Source organism: Chenopodium album, chromosome 1, assembly GCF_948465745.1.
Source record: "Chenopodium album chromosome 1, dcCheAlbu1.1, whole genome shotgun sequence".
Classification (NCBI taxonomy): domain Eukaryota; kingdom Viridiplantae; phylum Streptophyta; class Magnoliopsida; order Caryophyllales; family Amaranthaceae; genus Chenopodium; species Chenopodium album.
The window spans coordinates 44,123,934-44,148,083 of record NC_137834.1 but is presented as its reverse complement, the minus strand read 5'-3'; the positions used below and the strand labels follow the sequence as shown (position 1 = coordinate 44,148,083).

At 41.9% G+C, this 24,150-nt stretch overlaps 1 long non-coding RNA gene across 2 annotated transcripts; it reads right to left on the bottom strand.

Moving 5' to 3' along the window:
- Positions 1–1,212: 1,212 nt before the first annotated feature.
- On the bottom strand, positions 1,213–4,293 carry LOC145583135 (uncharacterized). Of its 2 annotated transcripts, none has more exons than XR_014100083.1 (3): positions 3,950–4,293; positions 2,139–2,288; positions 1,213–1,530 (listed from the first exon to the last, which is right to left on the bottom strand). It is a non-coding gene; the product is annotated as an uncharacterized LOC145583135 (long non-coding RNA). The 2 variants fall into 2 exon arrangements; XR_014100074.1 differs by having other exon boundaries at positions 1,213–1,510; positions 3,950–4,288.
- Positions 4,294–24,150: the final 19,857 nt, after the last annotated feature.

Sequence of the window (24,150 nt, the reverse complement as noted above, 5' to 3'; positions counted from 1 at the left end):
AGTTTTTCTAGCAATTCTTTATAGCTTACAGGAAATGGAGTAAATTTTCTCTCTTTTGTCCATCTTTTCCTAGGATCATCATATTGATTCGTGTTATTGTATTGCATGGAAGTCGCAAATACGTCAATAAAGGATGATGCATTATCATTCCCCTTCTTGTAGTTATTCTTAGGTTGATGATGATAATGAGGTTTGTTTGCTTTTCCTAAGCAAGATCATCTTCAATCCTAGTAGCCACAGAATAGACCTTTTGAAAAGTGTTTAGACCAAGGTAACGTAGATGTTTGTTGTACTTTTCATGACAATTGTCAATGAATTTTTGTACTAACTCGAGTTCAGGAGGCCTTTGGGCGAGGTGGGCCGCCTTTTCTCACCATATACCATATAAAGCAAGGAAACCTTCATCGTCGCCTTGCGTAAGCATCTCAAGTTCACGTAAAGTTGACTTGAACTCTACGTTACTCTCGTATTGGGTGATGAAAGCCGAAACTACATCTTCCCATGTTGCTTTAAATTTTGGATCTAACCCATAGTACCACTCTCTCGCAGTTGGGTCTAGTGATAAAGGGAAAGTCAAAGCATAAAGCTTAGGATCAACTCCCTTTAGTGCCATAGTGCCAGTAAAACACATTAAGTGATTTTGTGGATTATTGGTCACCTTAAATATTGGCAAGTCCGTAGCTACGAACTTTTCTGGTAAAGTAAGTCCTGGGGGAGGAGCAAACTTTTCTGCGTCAAAATACTTGTTCCCCATTGTTGAACGAAGAACTAGCTTCTCTAACGACTTTTCTTTGATGGATAGTTGCTCCATCTTTTCTTGTAAGGCTAACGCTTCAACTTTTTTCTTTTCAACATTTTCCATCTTCTTAATTCTTCTCTCCTCGACCTCTTGAGCCTTTTCCTCTCTCATACGAAGAATCTCTTGTTGAAGTTCTTCGACACACTAGTGGAAAAATAGCTATCCGTAACGGGCAAAAATAGCCTATCCGTAACGGGCAACGGGCGTTACGTATGCTGCCGTTACGGATAGGCTATGTTATTCGTAATGGGCGCTGCCCGTTACGAATAACGGGTTATTCGTAATGGGCAGTTTGACCGCCCGTTACGAATACAATTGAACCCAAATTAAAAAAAAAAATGCAGCAGGTGATACCTGCTAGTCTGCTATCCTGATAATCTGCTATGATGCCAAATTTTAATTACTATTATCAATAATAATAATAAATGTAAAATTGAATTAATTATAAAATCAAAGATACAACTTTCACAAATGTCCAAATTGACTTTACAACAACTCTCAACATGAGTCAAAAGCTACTAAATAAATAATACTCTGTAATACAACATGAAAATTTAAACAAGTTTTATATTCCATATAGTAGACTAACAACTTGAAAAATCTTGTAGAATTGTATATTGTCTTGATGAAGCTTAAATTTTGTACAGCCATCTTTTAGGAATTGGTCAATGAGGTAGCCATGGGCTCCATGGATCTCCACTCCATCAAAACCTGATAACGCAGTTTATTCACTACAAATAAATAACCTATTAAGACATAAAATTGAAGCATTCTCCTCATATAACAAACTAAATCAGCAACAACCCATATTACATTCAGAGAAAAACAATGAACACTTCTTCTACAGTCAGAAAATACAAAACACTTTGTGTGTAGGCAACCCCCGCTTGCCCTACAGCAATTTCAGAAAATCAAGCGAACCCTAGAACACAACCACCAGAGTTTTCAAACAGGTAGCAATGATGCAGCAAATAGGAGTAAGAAAGACAGTTTTCAGCAAGATCCTACAACGAAATTCGAAAGAGCGAGCCCTACCATAAAATTTAGAGGTTACACATTTGGGTTGGTACTTAAAATTTCTTAAAACAAACCTGGCATGGCAAACCCATAGTCATGAAAATTAATAGTACATGCCCAATTGAGGTTATTAATCCCGGAAAATAAAAGATGGCACCAAATCTAACAAGAAATGTCCAAGGAAATAGACATGGTAAACATAAACTCACTCACTTAACTAAGGTTATGGGAGAAAAGGAGTATATAAAAGAACACACAATATGACCACACAAGACAAGATATGGCACAACATCGATCCATGAACAAGAGTATGGATATATACCTTTTCCTTTATCAAAGCAAAGTAGATATTCGGATCCAGCTTCAATTGCTTGGTTCCTGATCTAGTTCTTAGCCCAAAAGTTACATGACTAATGCTCTCACCATGGTCAGCAGTCACACTCTCAGTTTCTTCAAGGGAGAGCTTAGTCACCTAAAATGTAAGTAGGTGATTGTGTAAGAATCTCAAGAAACTTTCAACAATAAAATCCAGTTTATATTCAACAATTCCAAAAAAAAAGAAAGACACATATTGAGAGGTTGAAGAGCTTACAACAGGGAACAATAAATGACGCAATAAACTAGTAAAATCCATCCCAATAAAATCAACTTAAATATTATCTAATTTCTTACTCCATTATCTAAAATTAAATCTTCAAACTGACAGTTAAACAATTTTTCATATTATATTCACATAAGACACCTTAACATATCTTATTGTTGAATTTCCTTGAAAAAATTCTGATTGTTCTTCAACTACTACATTTATTTTGATTATAAGAAAAAAAAAAGTAACATCAATATTAACACCAGCAGAAGCCAATGATGGCTTCAATCATAATTTCTGAGAATAGATCAGAAAAAAAAAAAAAAAAAAAAAAGAAGAACAATATAATCACTAATAGAGAGTATAACAAAGCGCTGAATCATTATTCTTTGGATTTTGAGAATAGATCAGAGCCAAGACACCTTAACCATGCTAGCATATAATGTTTTGTAAAATAAATTAGTTTAAAATTAAATAAAACCAGGTCAGATTCAACAAAATCTTATCAAATATAAACAAAATCTGCTCACCTAATTCTAAGGTATGAATGAAGACTCTTGTCTATAATTTAATCACGGGAGAAGACCTCCTCTTTTTATTCAGTTTTTGACTGCTTATTTAATTCCACAAACTTTACAAGAGAAATTTAAATTATAAAAAAAGGGAAATCGAAAAGAGAAAAAATCAAGGGGAAAAGCGAGAGAACTGAGCGCATCGGAGGAGGATGGTTCTATAGTTTGTTGAGTCTTCCACTTTACTTTTCATCTTCCATTATTATCCCAACACATTATTCATCAAAATATTTCAAGAGACACCATGAAAACGCAGCAAAAAATTGAGATATAATAAAAATATGTAGCTGGCATACACCCGAAATCAAATAACAATCAATCACGAGTAAACAAATAAACCTCAAAGAATTAATTCCTTTTACACAGTTTGAATTAACAATACTAGCTAAAACCCCAGAAAAACATTCAATCCCTTCCACCCAAAAACATCAAAATTAGCTTCAACTCAGCAAATCTGGGTAAATCAAACTCCAAAAACCTCGAAAAATCACAAGTCATATCATAAGCCATAAAATTAAATCACAAAAATCATCAAAACAATACCAGTTTAAACCTTTAGCTTAGAAACAAAGATCTGTAGTATATAATTTGCGGTGCTGCAGGTATTTGAAAAAGGCATAATTTTTATGGAAAAAAAAATTAAATTAAAATCTAAAAGCAGAAAAACCCTTGTTTCGAAAACATAATTTCAGGATAAATTATCAAATTAGGCTCGAAAAAACACATAAATTTAGGCATGTTTGATTCAATTATCAAATTACGCTCGGAAAATCACATAATTTAAGGCATATTTGATACAATTATCAAATTCGGGTCATAATTTTGTTTTCTAACAACATAATTGCTGGTTATGATCTTTCATAATCTTACTAATTTGAACCATTCAGATATTCGAACCTTAAACAATTAAATTAAATCAAAGATAAACCCTAGATTGTGAAATTGATAAGATTAGAAAAAGAAACTTTAACTTACTTCAGAAGCTGCTTCAATGGAGAACGTCAAGTGCGCTTCAATGGAACACTTCAATTGCTTGGACCGACGAAATTCAATTTGATTTTATTTTATTTCTTTTACAAAGAGGAAAGCTGGGTTGACTAAGCTAGATCTAGCGAGTTGGAGAATGGAGAAGCCTTAGAGCAAAATCAATAAACCCTCCGATCTAAAAATCATCAAAACCCCCAATTTCATCATTTTTTCTCTCTCCTCGTCCCATATCGCCATTTTTCTCGTCTTGTTTCATCACCAATTGAATGGGGAAGATTGATGGAGGAGAGGAGAGGAGAGGAGAGGAGAGAGAGTGACTGAGTGTGAAATGAGAGAAAAGAGGTGAATGACGGCTAGGTAAACCCTAATAAAAAGCCAAAGCCAAGTAATGGGCTCCTCTCATCATTTGGGCCACGCTCAAGCAGTTGTATCGGGCTCAATATGCCCGTTACTTGTAATATAATATCCGTAACGGGCAAATGATGACGGTTACAACTAAATAAGTATTCGTAACGGGCAATATTTTGCCCGTTACGAATAACTAAGTATTCGTAACGGACATTATTTTGCCCGTTACGAATAACTAAGTATTCGTAATGGACACTATTTTGCCCGTTACGAATATATTTAATGTAACGGGCATAGCTTTGCCCGTTACAAATAGCCTGTTACGAATGAGATTTTTTCCACTAGTGACGATTGTCATTGTTGTTGGACTAGGATTAGTTGTCGAAGGAAAGTGGTCTGAAAGGGGTTGATCTTTGGGTGGTAAACGTAGAATGCGAGTGCCCGGGGGTCCTCTTTCCCAAGCTTGAAAACCGGCCCTAAAGGAGTACGAAAGGATAAGACAATCGATACGCTTGCTTTCGAAAGGAAAAAAAAAAAGAGAAAAAGGCGCAAATTATACTCAAACGGATAACATCGCCCTTAACAATTCTTCAATGAAGACATTGTTCAGACGAGTCAATTTAATTTTTGAGAAATCAAAACTGACTCGTCCAGTGGGCGCGCGCAAGTTACTCAGTTGCGCGCGGCTGTCGCGCGCAACAAAATAACTTGTGCTGGGAGGGGTCGCGCAACTTCTTGAGTTGCGCGCGCCACCTGCTCGTAGTATATTTTTTTTTAAATCCGAGATTTTTTTTAATCAATTTTTTTTATTTGACCCTTTTTTTTTTTTAATGTTATCCTTTGAATATGACACTAAATCACGAAGAGACAAATTCGTAATTGGGAACCTAGACCAAACTAAAAAAAGAAAAAGAAGATTATCCTAACACTTTGCACATAGTCACATAATCACATAAGCATGTTATAAGTCAAGATTCACGCAATGCCATTCTAAGGTCAAAAAAAGGCTTGGGTGTCCAAAGGTACCATACCTTAAGAAACTATGCATAAATCAATCACTTAACGTGTTGACCCATGACATTGCCCTCCCAACATTTTGTTGGTGATATGGGTGGGATGATTGTTATTGATTTTGGGATAGACGCCTAGTGTTGGCGACCCCTAGTAGGGATGTAAGTTCGGTTTGCGGTTTGTATTATAGCCAAAACCGAATCCAATCCGAATTAATTCGGTTTCAAAATTTTCAATCCAAATCCAAACCAAATTAAGATTCGATCCAATCCAATCCAAACCGAATTAATTCGGTTTTTCAAATTAGAATCCAATCCAAACCGAAATTTGTTCCCTTCTTTTGCAACACTCAAATTCGAAACTCGAACTCAGCCAGAAAATTCCTACAACCATTTCTTTTTAACTACATTCTTTGTGAGAGAGTAAGATATTGAGAAAGGAGAATTGAGAATTAGGTTTTTTTTAAAGTTTATATATGAAAGGGGAAAGTAGTTGGATACTTTGAAAAAGAAAATGGGCCTTTGGGTCGAAATTCGGTTTTCGGTTTCTTTAAACCCCAAATCGAATCTAATCCGTAATCCATATTTTTTTTCATTTTTCCAATCCGATCCAATCTGAATTCAAAAAAAATCCAAACCGAAGTACTAATTCGGTTTGGTTTTCGGTTCAGTTCGGTTTTAATCCGAATTACTTTCACCCCTAACCCCTAGTCAATGAGCCAATCCCCAATGGTTTAAGTGTGCTATGCTTATGTATGATGCAATGTTGCTTGTTTGGTTTTTACTTTTGTGCAAAAGGAAGATATTATACGTTCAAGTCTCGCTCTCTAAATAGAGATTATCCAAGTTAATTCTCGTTACAACCCATAGGCAACCTAGTGTTGGATACCTTGGACCATAACTACGAATTCATCATGTAACCTCTAAGTTCCCCAGTGGAGTCGCCACTGTAAGGAGGGTGATCCCATCGTAAGGGGTACTCTCCTTAAATGCCCTTGGCCACTTAAAAGCCTAGGACTTTACACTTGTTAAGGGGTAGCTTTTTTATAAGAAACAAGTAGGAGTCGCCAATGAGTTTTAGGAAAAAACTCATAAACCTCGTTCATGCCTTTCTTCCATGTGGAGTTCATGGAATAATTAGCACAAATCATAAGTTTACCCATGCCCAAATTGGTCTATAAACCAGAAATGAGTTAGAGAGCGAGGGTACTAAGATAAAGTTCCTTTTAGAGGGGAATCGTCATCCTAGCCCTAGTACAGCCTCTACTAGCTCTTCCTTTTTCACAATTTCATCACTAAACAATATATGCAACGTGATACCTAAAACTATGTTAGTTGATTTTATTTACAAGCATTAATTCACGTAGGAATTACATTGCAAAGTCATTATTCTTATTAATTAAATTCATGGAAGAACAATAAATAAACAAGATTCGCCTTGGCTTAGGTGATCAACCAACAATTATTTAATTCAATTCTAGTCTTTATTTAACGCAAGATACTATGTGGAATTGATTAATCAAGTATTTTAAAAGTGATCAAACAACACTAATTAATTAATTAATTAAAGTCCTTTTAAACAAGAAAATAAAGGTGATTTAACTAAGTGCTCGGGAATTTACCACTTCTCTTTGCTAGATCTCCATTTAGAACACTTATGGACACCTTCTTGTTGGGGAACCTCCACCGTAGTAACAAAGCATCGAAAGGGTGAGTGTTTAGGACAAGAGGGCTAGGTTGCACAAGTTCACAAGTTAATTCGCTAGAGTTTTTAGGTTAATTTCTGTCTGTTGAAGCCTCGGTTTAAGCTCGTATTTATAGAGAAGGATTAGGTTTAGGGTTTCGAGCTTTCTGCCGCAGCAGGTGTCGCGCGCAACAGATGAAGTTGCGCGCGGAAACCCAACGCAAGTTATAGAGTTGCGCTGCTATGTGCAGCGCAACTATTGGTCTTGCGCGCGGCTTTATGGTAAAATTAGATTTATATTTTCCGTATAATTTCCGAATAATTTCAAATCTTCCGCAGCGCAACTCTGGAAATTGCGCTGGGTGTCGCGCGCAACTGAAATAGTTGCGCGCGGCATCCCAGCGCGACTTTGTGAGATGCGCACGACTTTTTCTGCGACAACACTATGTTTTAACCTAGGCGCTCCTAAATCCATCATTTTTAGGGTTTAAGCACAAGCTTAAGCTTAATTATGATCGGGTTTAGTTAATAGGACTTTTGTTTTGGCTTTTCTTTAATTTGGGCTAGTCTTTTGTGTTTTGTGGCTTAACCAGTTATCCATAAGTATTTTTCACTTTGATCCAACACAAAGATGGCTTTATTAATCGTCATTGCACTTCCTATCGGGCAGGAGGCCAAAAGTAGATGTCTACACATTTTTCATGCTCGATCGCACGTGGAACCACGCTTCAAAGGTACGATTATATGTTCTTTATGTGTTATGCATTAGATCTTGGGATTAGGTATTGTATGAATATGATTCATATTTTTCCGCTGCGTAGTGTTTTGGGTGTTTTTAGTCCCTCGGGAGAGTTACAACTCGAAGATTGGTCCGGCGCGGCCTGTACCTGCAAAACAACGGAAACTCCTGTTGGTTGGAGTTCCGCCTCCGACGGTCAAGTTAGAACGTGTAAGAGAGTAAAAAGGTGCGGAAATAAAGGTGAGATCTTTACAGATCCCGAGATCAGGTGCTTTCTCTGATGTTTGAGAGAATGCAGGTGATGTAATAAATGATTGAATCAACTTGGTCCCAAAAAAGGGGAATCTCTCCCTATTTATAGGGTCATGGGAAAATGTGCCCTTACTCTAGGTCATGTGACCTAGATTTGGTGGGCTATGACAAGTCATGGGGATTTGGGGTTTGAAAGCCGTCATTCCTTGGTGTGACAGTGGTGTCCACGTGTCACTTCACAATTGGCCTTTGCATAGACCTACATGGCAAGGACAAGTGTCCTAATAATGGGTAGACACGTGTCGTGGTCTCAGGCCGCCACGTGGCAGGGTAAGTTTACCCAAAACATTTGCCCCTGTCACAGAGGTGACGCGACACGCCACAGGGCGTCTGTGACATATGTCAGCGTCTCATTTGGCGAAGAGAAGTTACTGTTCACCCTCTGGGGTAATATCGAGGCAACCCCTCAAAAATTACCCCTCTATAAAAGGAAAATCCACCCTCATTTTTCACGCATCTTGCGTTGAAATTTGAGAGGATTTTCTAGAGAATTTTTCACAAAAAAGTGTGTACTCTGCCGTTTGTTACTGTCCGACTGCACCAACCGGCTCGTTTCCAAGTCAACCGTACCTTTCTAAAGGTAACCGTCTGACTTTCCTTTGTTTGTTCTTTTAAAATTTTTCCGCCTGTGTTTGTTTTTTCTTTCAATAAAATGGTTTCTCAAACACATTCGGCACGGCCTAGAGTAGTTATCAGCCGGTCACCAGGGACGGCTGAATCTAGGACTAGGGGTGCCGTTTGCCCCACCCTTCCTTTGTCCCCAAATCCGACCGACTCTGTGTCTGTGCAGGACACTATGGCCAGAACGAAAAGAACCGCAAGGAGGGATGAGGGGGATGGCTCTATCAGGGTACCTCAAAACGAGGTTTATTATGACAGGCCTGGAACCCCGAGTACTCCGGATGATTCTATCTTGGACTTACCGCCTGGTCAGCATGAGGCTGAATCTGACCATGACTCTTTCCAATCTTTTTCCCTTTCATCCTCAAATTCTTCCTCAGACGGCTCTGAATCTGAACAGGGGCTGTCTGAAAAGCCTGACGAGGAGGCCGCTTCCCCTGAAAGGGGTCAAGGTGAGGCGTCCTCTTCTCTTCAAGATGATTACACCCCCTACTTCTCACACATCTCCCTTTCCACCCAAAAGACCATGCTAAAGGGGTTGGATGAGTTTAGGGATATGTATGTCATGGGGGCCGGCTGTGAAGTCAAGATGCCTGCCTTGACGGATGCTGTAGTCTGGCCCCTTAACCAGAGCTATCAGGACACTGCATTCGGCTGTTATGCCGCAGTGATCTAGGCGGGTCTTAGGTTTCCCCTAGATCCGGCCATTGAGGGTATCCTTGATGGATACCGCCTGGGAATCTAGCAGCTCACCCCTAACTCATGGGTGAACATCCTGGGGTATGTGGCCGCCTGCAGGATGCAAAATGTTGAACCTGGCTTTGAGGCGTTTGCTTCCATGCATTATCTGAGCAAAGCCCCTCAGTCAGCTGGCCCCGGCTGGTACACCCTTACAAGTAATAAGGGGTACATGATGACACTTGGTAAGGAATCCAAGTGGAAGGATTGGAGGAACAAATTCTACATCATTTCCTCCCCTGATACCAGCCGGAATGCCAAGTTCAACTCTTGGAACCAGAACCCTATCTCCTTGGCCAAAAGGCCTTACTACCGCCTGTCACTGAAGAAGGATGGGATCAAATTCTTGATCCAGGTTTGTTTAAGGTAGAAGTACAGGCGGTAGAGGGGGGTTCTGAGAAGGAAATAAAATTCAGCGGCTACATCCCCTAGTATGAATGGCTCAAGGACCCGACCTATTTGGCCGCCTGTGGCCTGAGCTTAGAGAAAGGAAGAGGTGGGTAGACGGATGAGGGTCACATCATACATTATTTTTTGTAAAAATTTTGTTGTTTTCTAACCACCCATTCGGCCTTTTGCAGAAGAAGCGATGTCTCAGCTCCCTCCCAGCAAGAAACCAAGCGGCTCCGCCTCCGCCTACCGCCAGATGATGAACAAGAAAAACCAGATCTTCAAGCGGGAGCAGCTTGAACATGTAAGTCTTCCCTTCATCCGGCCTCAATTATAACTTTTACTTAGTATATTTTTCACTAACTTGTAAGTTTCTCTTGTACAGGAGTGCTCAGTGAAGCCTCTTGTAGTCCCTGGGGTTAATCTCAAACCCCCCAAGCGAACTGCAGAGGAGGCGTCTCCGACGCCTGCTAAACGCTCCCGGAAGACGGTAGCTCATAAGTCCTCCGCCAGCAACTCCGGATCGCATCCCTCCACAGGCGGAAAATCGCCGGCTGCTCTCTCCGCTCTCAATGAGGCATCCGAATCCAAGGACTCGCCGTCTGCTCGAGATGGCACCCTTGGCAGGCGCCAAGGCAAGCAGGTTCAGGACCTGGTTGTCATTTCTGGTACTTGACTTCTCTTCTTCTTCTCTCTTTTTTTTTTTTTTTTTTTTTTTGAGTCAAGTAGAGCATGTCATGCGGCCTTATCACTTGCCGGATGTGTGTTAAGTAACACCCCAACTTAATTCTTGATATACAGAAGCCCCCTCCCAAGCTCCAAACCTTAGAGAAGTTGCTAAGGAAATGCTCCGTCGAGGAGTTACTGCTGAGCAACGTGCCTCCATCCGGGGAGTTGGCAGCATGAACCTGGATGCCATCCTTGCTCTTCTCGCAGAGGTAAAGACTTTAAAATATTTCAACTTCTAATTTCATTCGGACCGTCTGTTTTACTAACGGCCCTTTTCTTTTGTCCGAGTGCAGGCTATGCTGCGAGTGAATGGCCTTAAAAAGCCATTCAACGAGAAGACCAAGGAGGTAAGAGCTGCCAACCTTCGGGCCGCCTCCAATCTTAACAGAGCACAATTTGATGTTAATAAGAATGACTTGCTAACACGAGATATACTATATTCTCAGGCGGCTGCCAACTTGCAGGTTAAGAAGGATTTGGAGGCGGCTCAGCAGAGAGTTGTGGAGCTGAAGGGGGAGCTGAAGGCGACCAAGGTGGAGCTTGGCAAGCTACAAGACATCGACAGGGACACATCTAGTCTCCGTCGTCAGGTCGAGAGCTTAAGAAAAAAGCTTGCCAACCAGGAGGAGCAGCTTAGGTCCAAGTTCGAGGAGCGCGCTGAGGATGAGAAGCGCCGGCTCATTGAGGAGAATGAGGCCGACTGTGTCACTCGAATGAAGATGGCATGGAAGGCTCTCTTTCCTAAGGACGATTACTTCATTTGGGAGTATCGTTATGAGCAGGCGACCGACGCCTTGGACCAAGAGCATGCGGAGCCGGAGGAGCCCTTGGCGGAGGAGGAGCAGGCGGAGGAGGGAGCCACTGAGGGGGAGCACCAGGAGCCGGCCGAAGATCAAACGGTCAATCATCCCGCCAATGAGCAGGAAGGGGCGGATGATAATGCTGAGCAGTCGGTCCCTGGTGCTAATTGAGCTGTTCCTGGATTATTTCTGCGGTCGTATGGCCATGTTTATGCATTTACGACCTGTGTGCCGAGTAACCTTGTCTCTTTACCGACCGTGGGGTCGGGTCACTTAACAATTTTTTTTTCTTTTTTTTTTATCTCACCGGCTGTTGAGTCGTTTTAACAAAACTTTTGGCTGACCATGGGGTCAGTCTTTTTAATTTATGAAGAAATCATTCGGCCATTAGGTCGGATGTTGTTTATACTTTGCGTTTGAATGTTGCATTTTTGCATTTGAATTTGAATTTGGGCTTTTATAGGTATGGCATTCCGGATGTTTATGACGTACCGGATGCTTTGCCCCTGGACGGCTGTGTGCTTGGGTTTACAATTGGTTGATTGACTGGAAATTGGTGATACCAAAAGGAAAGGTATGGTTAATTTCTACGTCAATCAATCACTAAGGTGATTGCCCCAAGCCAAGCACGCAGTCGGCCATACGATCAGACGGTGCTGAATACAGGTGGTCTTTCGACCTTGATGTCATTATCGAATGACTAGTCATGCTATATTTATTACAAGTGCATGATTTTGAATATAAAATTTGATGGCTCCGTCTGCTATTATTTTATTACGATAGCAGACGGCTTGTATCTTCCAGGCAGCCTCAGGTGCCTTCAATAGGTTGCAGTTATCCTTCTAGGGCCATTTTTAGAATTGGTCCGTTTGTGTAGGTTGATAACCACATTTTTTTTCTAATTATACTTAGCCTGTTTGCCCCATTTGGGAGACTGTATAATTTCTAAGGGTAACCTGAGTTAAAACTTTAGTCAATTGCTGGGTGATACAATGATCATCCGGGTTCTTAAGACTGATCCGTTTTTCAAGTTACTATGGTCAGACGACTATGAGTTGATCAATCAGACCGTTCAATCTTTGCCGTCTGTATGCGATGGTAGAGCAAACAAAAGAATGCTCTTTGCGACGATAACACCCGGAGGGGCGTCGCCGGACGCCATGTTTCACATTGGAGCAGGCGAATTTATAAAATATCCAACCATCCGGCTTAGAGCCTCATGCCCCATTTGGGGGCGGTTGTGTAGCCACTAAGCCTTTTTGTGCTTAGTTTGATCTCTGGCCATTGGCCTCCTGTTCAGATCTATTTCGATCAAACGGGTCTGTTTGTGTTTTAAGCAGATAGATTACATAAAAAGGCGCATGTATGTTAAATAAACAACATGATAAAACAAAAGCATAATTTGAAAACAGAAAGCTACTTTTCATTCATAGGCTTACTATTTACAAAAATTTACAACTTAGAAGTAGTATTTTTTGAGATTGTCTACATTCCAAGTTCTGGGCAGCCGCCTACCGTCTGGAGTTTCCAGGCGGTAGGTGCCGTCTCTCACTTCCTCATAGATTCGGTAGGGTCCTTCCCAATTGGGAGTTAACTTTCCAAGTTCATTCGCCCTACCGACTGCCTCCATTTTTCGTAACACAAATTCATTCACTTTCAAAGGGCGCTTGTGCACTTTCTTGTTATAGGCTCTGGTCATTCTCAAACGGTATATCTCATGTCGCAGGGCAGCATTGCCCCTGCGTTCTGGGAGGGAATCCAATGCAAGCCGCATGGCTTCCCAATTTGCCTCTTCATCATACAACATGATTCTTAGAGTAGGCTCATAGCGTTCAATGGGCAAGACAGCCTCAGCACCATAGACCATGAGAAATGGGGTTTCACCAGTAGCCCCTTTTGCAGTTGTCCGGATGGCCCAAAGGACATGGATTAATTCTTCTTCCCATAAACCACCGGCTCTTTCAATTTTCTTCTTTATGCCGTCTGAGATGAGTTTGTTGAAGGCTTCAACTTGGCCGTTTGCCTGAGGTCGACCAACTGAAGCAAAGTAGCTGGAGATGCCTTGATCTCCCAACCAAGTTGTGAGTTGAGGTGTTTCAAACTGAGGGCCATTATCAAACACCATAGACATAGGTACCCCGAACCGGGTGATGATGTTCTTCCCAATGAATGAGATGACATCCTTTATCTTGATGTTCTTGACCGCCTCTGCCTCCACCCACTTGGTGAAGTAATCCACAGCCACCAAAATGTAGCGCTTTCCGCCTGGAGCAGGCGTATAAGGACCAAGGATGTCCATGCCCCATTTAGCAAACGGGACCGGGCTGTGGATTGCCGTCAGATCAGTAGCCGGACGGTGGATCATTTTGGCAAACCTTTGACACTTGTCACATTTTTTAACCATTTCCATGGCATCGATTCGAGAGTTGGCCAAAAGTAGTGCCGTCTGGCTCTAACAGCCAAAGACCTGCCGCCTATATGAGAGGCACAGAACCCCGCATGTAGGTCTTCGAGAATCTCCTTCCCCTTCTCTGGGGTAACACATTTCAAGAGTGGCTTAAGGAAACCAGCTTTGAAGAGTTCTCCATTTCTCATCTCGAAGTTTGCAGCTCGCTTTTTCAGGATGGCCGCCTCTTGAGGTGAATCCGGAAGCGTTCCATCAGTAAGGTAAGCCCGGATGCCATCCATCCAGGTGGAACTTCGGTCAAGGACTCCAATGGGCTCTTCATGTATACTTCTTCTTTCCAGAAATTCCCAAAAGACTGACCGAGGTGTGTCACAGCAGGCGGAGGATGCTAACTTAGACAGTGCATCCGCCTGATTGTTGTCTGACCGGGGAACTTGACTCAAATGAAATTCTTCAAGTGTCCCGGCTTCCTCTTTGACCGCCTGAAGATATTTGATCATAGCCGGATGGGTTGCTTCAAAGACACCCTCACACTGGCTAACAACCAATTGCGAATCAGAGTAGGCGTCAATTTTTGTTGCCCCAGCCGCCTTACACATACGGATGCCGGCTAGTAGGGCCTCATACTCCGCCTCATTGTTTGAGGCTTGAAACTTGAATCGTAGTGCATACTCAAATTTATCTCCCTCAGGAGACTCATAGATAACGCCTGCACCACAACCATTTTTTGTAGAACTCCCGTCCACATACACTTTCCAAACCTGATTGGGGTTATCCGGGGGAACCGGACGTGTCATTTCAACAATGAAGTCGGCGAACGCCTGACCCTTCACTGCCTTCCTTGGTTCGTAAGTGATTTCAAGACTTTGCATTTCAATGACCCATTTTAACATTCTACCGGATGATTCCAAGGTTGACATTGGCCGCCTCAATTTCTGGAAGGCCGCCTCAGCCTCATCCCCCCATTCAAACCTAGTCTTCTTCCTGATAGCTTGGAAGAAGTAGAGGCATTTGTCACCTGACCGGCTGAGAAATCTTCCCAAGGCCGCCAGGCAACCGGTTAACTTCTGAACTTCTTTAACAGTACGGGGTGACTTCATGTCAATTACCGCCTGTATCTTCTCGGGGTTAGCCTCTATTCCCCGTTGATCAATTAAAAATCCGAGAAACTTCCCAGACTCAACACCAAAAACACATTTCTTGGGATTTAACATAACCCTATGCCGCCTGAGGGTGGTGAAGGTTTCTCGGAGATCAGCAAGGTGATCCGCCTGGAGCTTTGATTTAACTATCATATCATCAATGTACGCCTCTACATTCCTTCCAATTTGATTTATGAAAACCGTGTTAATCGATTCGTTGGAAAGTAGCAGGCGCATTCTTCAAACCAAACGACATCACCGTATAACAGAACAACCCCTGATCAGTGACGAAGGCCGTCTTCTCTTGATCTTTCTTCCACAGGGGGATCTGATGGAAACCTGAGTAGGCATCCATGAAACTCATCAAGGCATGACCGGATGTAGAGTCAACAAGGTTGTCGATCTTTGGAAGAGGATAGATGTCCTTGGGACATGCCTTGTTGAGGTCCGTATAGTCAACACACATGCGCCAGGTACCATTCGGCTTCTTCACAAGCACCACATTTGCAACCCAATTAGGGAAGTTACATGGCCGAATGAACCCAGCGTCCAACAATTTTTTCACTTCGGCGCCTGCCGCCTGACTTCTCTCCTCGCCGTGGTTTCTTTTCTTTTGCCGGATAGGCTTTCTCTTTGGATCCACGGCGAGTTTGTGGACAGCGAGATCCGGGCTGATGCCTGGCATCTCTTCCACTTCAAAGGCAAAAATGTCTTTGAACTCTTTCAGCAGAAGGTGTAAGTCTACACCCAACTTAGCATAAGCAGCCGTTCCAACCTTTACAGTTCTATCCGGACGAGAGTCATCCAGAGCGAGATCGATATGCTCACCAGCCGGCTGCGGACGGAGCTCATCTGACCGCTCTCCAGTCAGTGATTGCTATTTATTTTCTTTCTTCACCTCCACCAGCTGGGTCATTTTTCTCTTCTTTCCGGCTGCTGGTGGGGCTTGGCTGGCATCCTTGACTTCGTCAAGGTCTATCGGTTCCTGCCCCTGACCATCTGGGGCCACTGTATCTTTGACAGCCGAGAGATAGCACTCCCGGGCCGTCTTCTGATCCCCATTCAAGGAACCAACAGAGCCATCATCCTTTTCATACTTGATCAGCATGAGCGAAGGGATGATTACAGCCTTGGCTTCGTTGAGGGTGGGCCGTCCTAAAATAATGTTATAGGCGGTTAATTCCTCAACAACCAAGAACTTGATGACCAGGTGTCGTCCTTCTCCTTTTTCTCCCAGCCGGATGGGTAAGTCAATTCGGCCGGCTGGGTACACCATTCCACCCCCAAAACCAACCAGGGGGTGGGACACCGGGTGCATGCTGCTGGGCTTATACTTAAGCTTTTGCAAGCACTTGTAACTGATGATGTCTGAGGAGCTACCGGTGTCTATAAGTATTCGTCCAACCAGCTGGTTGGCGACTTTGCATTCAATGACAACCGGATCGTCATGCGGGCGGCGAACCCTGCCCTTGTTCTTCTCAGTAATCAGGACATCAGGGAAGGTGCTGCTAGCAGACGCCTGCTCCTCATCAACAGCCGAGTCCATCTGCCTCAGATGGCTCTTGGTGCCCCGAATAGTAGGGCCTCCGCAGGAGAATCCACCTGCTATGGTGTAGACCGGATCTTTATCAGTGTCCGTACTACTAGTAGGCTGGACGGCCTTTGACGCCTGTCCTGGATTCTTCCCCTTGGACTTGGAGATGTAAGATTTCAACATCCCCTGGTCCGCCAGTCGATCCAACGCCCTTTGTAAACAAAAGCAGTCATTGGTATCGTGGCCGACTTCCTCATGGAATTGGCAAAATTTATTTTTGTTCCGCTTCTGGAGGGAACTCTTCATAGGATTCGGCTTCTCAAGGGATAGCCTATCCTTGATCTCCATGAAAATGGAGTTGCAATCCTTGTTAAACTCGTACTTGGGGACGTACGGTTTAAACTCTTTCTTTTTCTTCCAGGACGGTTGATCTGAGTCCTCCACCGCCCAGACTTCCTTTCTTTTCTTGCTCTCTACCTTCTTTTTGGCCGGCTGGCTAGGCCGACTGTCTTTTGGTTTGTCGGACTTTTTAGGGTCCGACTGATTTCCAGACGAGCAGAGGCCGGTCGCTTGTATAAAGCTTTCGGCCTCCCTTAATGCCGCCTGTAGGGTGAATGCCCCTTTCCTGACCAGGTCGAACTTAAATGTTGACCCGTCTTTCAGACCCTTAAAGAAGTCTGTGAAAGCTACATCGTCAGACAACCCCTGGATTTGAATCCGGGTCAGGTTGAACCGCCTGACGTATGAGCGAAGGCCCTCCTTCTCACCCTGCTTGATGGTGCTCAAGTCAAGACTTGTTTTCTTTGCAGGGATGTTCATTGAGAAGTTGGAAGCGAACAAGAAGGCTAGCTTCCTGAAGCTATCAATGGATCCGGCTGGCAGATTGCCAAACCATTGCTGGGCAATGCCCTTCAATGTGGCCGGGAAGCAACGGCACCAGGTGGCATCATCCAACCCCTGTAAATACATGAGGTTAGTGTACGCCATGAGGTGGTCGTCTGGGTTGGCGGTACCGTCATAGGTACCAACCAACACATTCTTAACCTTGGCAGGTTGAACCGCCTCGGTTATCTCCCTGGTGAACGTAGAAGGTTGTTCACCAAGTCTAAGCAGACGGAGCTGCCATTCCAGAGGCTGGACATATGCCGCCTGACCTCCAAAAGGAGCCGGCTGCATGAATTGAAGGTCATACTGACCATATGGCGCCTGAGGCGCAGGTGGGGCGCGTCCAATCAGTTGGGGACCAAGCTGAGCGGACTTGCCACCAGTTCCACTCTCATGTAAGGACAATGAGTTCCTTACAGAGGTTTCCTTGAAGCTATCTGGAATGTTCGAGGTTGAGGCTGACTCAGACAGCTGTTGATGTCTTCTTCGCTCGATGATGTGCCGAGCGTCATGAGATGATTTTTTGCTGGGTTCCGCCTGATCATGCCGGATGTTCCTCAAAGGCCCAGTGGGCAGGAGGATCTTAGTCCAGTCAAGTCGTGCGGCTGCCTTCTCCTTTGGATGGGGAGTCGGCTGCCTATCCCTGACTGGCTTCATCTTTGCAGAAGAGGGAGTCTTCTTGGCCGGGTGGCTCTTGCTAGAACCAACCTTGCCTTTGCTGATCATTTCTTTGATTTCACCCTTGAAGGAGTTCATGAACTTCAGGAGTTCCTCCCGAGTGACTGGGGTGTCCCCCCTGCTCTTGGGGGCTTTCCCTTTTGATTTTCCAGGGGGCCTTTTGCTTGGACCCGCCTGGTCAAAGTTCCGTTCCAGCTGGTCTCTGGAACGTCTGTATCTTGAGACAAAGGAGCCATCCTTGGCTATATATGTCTCCACTTCATCATCATCATCATCATCATCATCCTCATCCTCATCCTCAGTGACAACCTCTGGTTGGGGGCGACTGTTTGGAGGAGGAATAACAGAGCTTTCCGGTTGAGGAACCGGTTGCGGATTTTCTTGGCCTACCAGTTGGATAACCGGTGGCAGGTTGGTAGGATCAGAATGTGGTACAGACTCTTGAACCATCTTGAGGTACTCTCCCCACAGACGGCGCCAAATGTTTTGGGTGTTTTTAGTCCCTCGGGAGAGTTACAACTCGAAGATTGGTCCGGCGCGGCCTGTACCTGCAAAACAACGGAAACTCCTGTTGGTTGGAGTTCCGCCTCCGACGGTCAAGTTAGAACGTGTAAGAGAGTAAAAAGGTGCGGAAATAAAGGTGAGATCTTTACAGATCCCGAGATCAGGTGCTTTCTCTGATGTTTGAGAGAATGCAGGTGATGTAATAAATGATTGAATCAACTTGTTCCCAAAAAAGGGGAATCTCTCCCTATTTATAGGGTCATGGGAAAATGTGCCCTTACTCTAGGTCATGTGACCTAGATTTGGTGGGCTATGACAAGTCATGGGGAATTGGGCTTTGAAAGCCGTCATTCCTTGGTGTGACAGTGGTGTCCACGTGTCACTTTTCAATTGGCCTTTGCATAGACCTACATGGCAAGGACAAGTGTCCTAATAATGGGTAGACACGTGTTGTGCTCTCAGGCCGCCACGTGGCAGGGTAATTTTACCCAAAACACGTAGTACCTATAAACTCCTACACTATCATCTAATAATAATTCAACTTATGTAATCTTTATTTTCTTATTTCTTTTATTTATTTATTTTGAGATTAGAATTTAGGAAGTTTATAAATACTTCTAGGGATTATTATTTTTCCCTTAGGCCGTTTTTACGTTTGTTTTCTTAGCCCTAGTTTTCTCATGGGCAACTCCATGGATTTTCAATGGATTGTTCTTGAGTTTACTATTTTTATTCATTAAGGTATTTTATTCTCTCTTTTAATTATGCTTTCTTTATTAGATTTAGTTTTGATTATTAATTCAATGTTTGAGTAGTTTATTTCTAGGGTTTGGGAATCTATGTTTATACAATGAAATGAATCTTGATTGATGTTTTTGATATTTTAATTATTGATTTCTCTAACTGATAGCATTATATTGTTAATCTTGCAACATGATCAATTGTTTGATTAATTGTTGTTAATAAGAGTTTGAATCGAAAGATCTTACTTTTAGAGTCTTACCTACAATTAGCAATTCTGATTATGTTAGCGACCGAACTATATATGTTGAATTGAGAGTGTTAAGACCCGACCGTAAGCTTAGCAATTGCTCTAGATAATTGATTGATTGAATTGTTATTGATGTTTGATAGATTTAGAATTATAAGCATGGTGAACCATAACCCTAGGTCTTTTTATTAATTATTTTATCCCTCTTTTAATTTAGACTACTTTCTCATCTCAATTTCGTGACATAGTTTAGTTTCTCCATACCTTGAAAGCTAGATTAAATAGCCATCTCTTTGTGGATTCGACCCTACTTACCATACTACATTGTTAGTTGGTTTTGTTAGGAATTTATTTTTGACAAGTGTACGACAACCTATCAAGTCCTCGAATGAGCATTCGGCACTCCTAGTTCTAGATTCAGCCGTCCCCGGTGACCGACTAATCGCTAACCTATGCCGTTCCAGGTGCGTTTGGGAAACCATTTTCGAAAAAAGAAAAGAAACAAAGATTAAAAAAAAAAGAAGAGCAGATGGTTACCTTACTAAGTGAAGGTACGATGAGTCGCTTCGAACATCCGGTCGTCTGCTTACGGGCGGACTAGTGGCCGAGCGTCGAATGCTTTCACAGAAGGAGACAAAGTTCTCAAAGTCAAAGATTCGAAAGATTCTCTCTGAATTTCACGCAAACGTGTGAACATAATGAAGGGGTCAACCCGTATTTAATAGAAAGGGTGAAAAGTCTAGGGTAAAAACCCTAGATTCTACCCATGGTAAACGGTAAAATGCCGAACCAATGACTGAAGGACACTTGTCACAAGTGCCACGTGGCTCCCACGTGACCCTCGTGAGGGGCAAATGATTTGGGTATTTCCATCCCGCCACTTGGCATAATGAGAGTATGCCACGTGTCAACTCAGAAGGCCTCTAAATGGACCTCTCAGGGGACGACACGTGTTAAGCAGATATCCCCTTAGGAATTGGCACCCTTCAAGGCCCAATTCCCGAGGCAGTCGCAAAACGGCAAAGCCCAAATCCCTATGTCACCAAACCCTAGGGGAAGGCATACCTTTCTAGGACCCTATAAATAGGGAGATTCCCCATTTATTGGGGCACATCTTAATCATTACATCATTTATTGCTCTCTAAAACAAAGAACACATGATCTCGGAATCCGAGAAGATATTTACTTTCTGCACGTTTTACTCCAAATCCGTACTAACTTAATATTCGGAGGCGGACCTCCGAACATCCGGAGCTCTGTTCTTTTGCAAGTACATGCAGCTTCATTGCACCAAGTCTTCCGAGTTGTAACTCTCCCAAGGGACACAAATACACCCAAAACAATTATTATTGTTGTTGTTGTTTTTATTTTTGTTATTATTGATGTGTTGTTATTATTATTATACATAATAATTGTTATTATTATTATTATTATTATTATTATTATTATTATTATTATTATTATTATTATTATTATTATTATTATTATTATTATTAACGTTATAGTTGTTCTGTTTCTTTTTAAAAGAACATTATAGTTGTTCTTATTTTGTTAGTTTTGTTGCTATTATTATTATTTATTATTTATTTTTTAATTTTTTTTAGTGCCAAGACTTCCAACAATCGTTATACAATCGGCATTGTATTCTGTCCTTTAATAAATTACTAGTGTTTTATTATTATTATTATTATTATTATTATTATTATTATTATTATTATTATTATTATTATTATTGTGCATGGTAAAAGTGATAAGTTGAGGTAAATTTAAATTTTTTTTATAACAAGGGTAAGACCGAAATTTCAAATTATCTATACGGACGTTATCTAAAGATTCGAGGGCGACATTTAGCGTTCCCAGGTAACCCTAGAAAGAAATGAATCAAAACACGTAACAATTAGTATTATATACTCCTTGAGTACTATGGATCATGGTACTCCTTACACAATATATTTGAATTATTTTGCATACACTTTATGTTATTTTGTTTAAATTTTGTGTTATTTTGTTACAACAATATGTTATTTACTTATTTATTACTTCTACCCAACTCATGATATTTTTAATATACATTTAAATAACATGTACTTATTTAAAAATAACACACACACACACACACGCACGCACGCACGCACGCGCGCACACACACACACACATATATATATATATATATAAATTGAAATAATAATTGTAGGCGTCGCTCGAATTGCGCCTACGTTAAAAGCATGTTGTGAATATGCTTGGCACTCATAGGAAGTGGGAATTGACATAATACGATTAGGGACAAGGAAAGTAGGGAGCCGCCAACAAGTTTTTAAGGAACTTGTAAACCGTTCACGGATCATAAAACGGCAACCACGATAAGGGACAACGATAGGCAACAACGATTGACCCGTGAAGGTTACACCCCATTCATAATCCATGAGATTACTAACTCCATATGATTCGGAACCACGAAAGGACGTGGGCTGTAGATGGTTCGCTTGTCCCCGGACGTGGGCTGTAGATGGTCCGCTTGTCCCCGGACGTGGGCTGTAAATGGTCCGTTTGTCCCCGGACGTGGGCTGTAGATAAAACCTGCAAAAATAAATTTGCCAATGGACTCGTATATACTGTGATTGACTTGACCACTAACTTGACCAAGTTTGACTTGATGTGACATGATATGTGTATGACTTGTGATTGTGTGTGTATAGTTTGAGTGTGTGTGTGTGTGCAGACACAAGCAACCGAAAATGTAAAAGAAAAAATTCCATCATTTTTGTCATGAGACGAGTGGAGGGTACCGACTTTCTCCCGAAAAAGAAAGACGTGAAAATGAAATTTTATTTTCGAACTTCCCTCGATAAAAACTTGGAAAATTTTTTTGAACTTCCCCAAAATAAAATAATGAAAAAGGAAAGAAGTTTTGAACTTCCTCCTTGAGCAAGACGAAATGAATCGTATGGATTGAATTGCTTGTCCTGAAAATAATGTATGCATGATGCATGTTCTTAGGCCAGGAGGCTAAGGACAATTACATCATGTGACACGATAGATGAATGAACTTAAGTCATGGAGCTAAGCATCATATATGGTGTAAAGAAGCGATCTTGAACGTCACTTAGGTCTGGAAGCTAAGCACGTATAAAGATGAAGTGTTGCTTAGGTCAAGGAGCTAAGCACGATATGCTTTGTATGATTAAAAAATCATTGATATATAAATGTTTCTTAGCAAATTATGCGATGCATGAAACAATGAACATTGCTCAGGTCAGGAAGCTAAGCAAGTATACAATGTTTCTTCTAATGAATGTTGTCTTTAAATATGATGAAACATGCACAGTGTTGAAACAAGATTTCATGATAAAGGGCTCTTAAAGGGAAGGATGATTGATATGGATATGGATGTGTGAGTGAAGTGTGTGAATGTGATACTAAGGCTGGCTGCAAGGGTTATGGCGATGGAAAGATATGTGAGAAGAGTTAAAGATGATGACTCTTCAGGCTGGGTAAGCTAATGTGATTTGGGTTCAAGCCCCCAAGTCTAGCTCTAAATGGGTAGGGATATAGAGATAATCGTTGGATATTCTTTGACTCGATCATGCATAGATATGAATATGAATGTGGCCGCACCTCGATGTGAGGTTGCCTACGTATCCGTTAGGAATCAGGCCGAACGTAGCTCTAACCGAACTTTGCACAAGTGTATGTACACCTCAAAGAGGTCTTTCAAGGGTTATAATGTGGTTAAGTTGATGGTTTAAGGAAGAAAGGGGTAAAAGGCTCAAGACCCGAGAGAATCCCCAAGATGTGTAATTTTGAATTTGAAAATTTTGAATTTTGCAAGTTTATTTTCAACATTTTTTTTTTGCTTTTGAATCAATGTAGGCAATCTCAGATCATGCGGTCCATCACTCACTTAGCATTCATGTTTCTCAGGCACGGTACCAAGCACTCGATGAGAGACACAATTTGAGACATGTTCATATCAAAGACATTGGAACATTTGCCTTTAGACATTGTTTTATTGTTGCTTTGCTACTTTTTTTTTTTTTTTACTTACTTTTTGAATGTTATACAATTACACATCTTCCAATCCCAAGGGTAAGTAAATGTGGGTTGAAGAAATGAAGGCCAAACGTTAGACGAGGCTCAAAATGGTTGATGAAGAAATGGAATGTGATTGAACGGTTAACAGGGAATAACATGGTTGCAAAGGTGCCTCAAGTCATTGGTGTACCTTGGGTTTAGTTCGGTAATTGATTTTTTTTTTTTTTTTTTTTTTGAGAATGAATGAATGAATGAAAAATTCTATGATCGAAACGCAAAAGAAATTTTCTCATTTATTAATGGAAAAGGTGAACGAAACACATGAAACATATAAAAATTCAAAATGGAAAACCTATGCTAGACATGAATGGGGAATGGAGATGAATGATAAAGAAAGAAATCATGAAATCTTGCACGAAGGATCTGCTGTGCACCTTGTGTTCATTACTTCTTGCCGCCTGGAGGGACAGGATGTTTGTTTGCATCCACCAAGTCTTGAATGACGTCCTTCAAATTCCAACATTGCTCCGTAGTGTGGCCCCTTCCTTGATGGTACTTGCAATGTGCATTGGGATTCCATTTGACGCTCCTTTCTTCAGGTTTTGGCTCTGGAAATGGCCCAATAGGTGTGATCAAGCCTTGACT